Source organism: Capsicum annuum, unplaced genomic scaffold (genome assembly GCF_002878395.1).
Source record: "Capsicum annuum cultivar UCD-10X-F1 unplaced genomic scaffold, UCD10Xv1.1 ctg2478, whole genome shotgun sequence".
Classification (NCBI taxonomy): domain Eukaryota; kingdom Viridiplantae; phylum Streptophyta; class Magnoliopsida; order Solanales; family Solanaceae; genus Capsicum; species Capsicum annuum.
The window spans coordinates 223,471-223,896 of NW_025830954.1; positions in this window are offsets into that span (position 1 = coordinate 223,471).

The window sequence follows — 426 nt, forward strand, 5'->3', positions numbered from 1 at the left end:
TATATAAATAGTGTATTGTCGTGCCCATCTCGACAATGAGAACCATAGCATATGTGTCAAACTGTTAGACATTGTTTCTCGTAGTGGATTAACTCTTTTTTCCTTATCTGTTTTTGAAAAAAGAAACATACATAAAGGAAAACATAGCTATTGCACCTAGTTCTTCTTCAACTATTAATATCTTGAAAGATCAAATAGAAAGTATTTGAAACTCTATTAAGAAACAAATTCACTACAGTGGGAACCTTTCTGTTTGAAATACTATGACAAAATTTACACTTTTATGTTCAGTATAAAGGAGCAGACATGATCCCAATAGACAAAATTCATACCGATATCCATTTAGAATATTAGCCATGCATTTTTTTCTGTATAGATTGGTGACCAAAGGTATTTGAAATAGTGGAGCGATAGGAACAGAGTTGC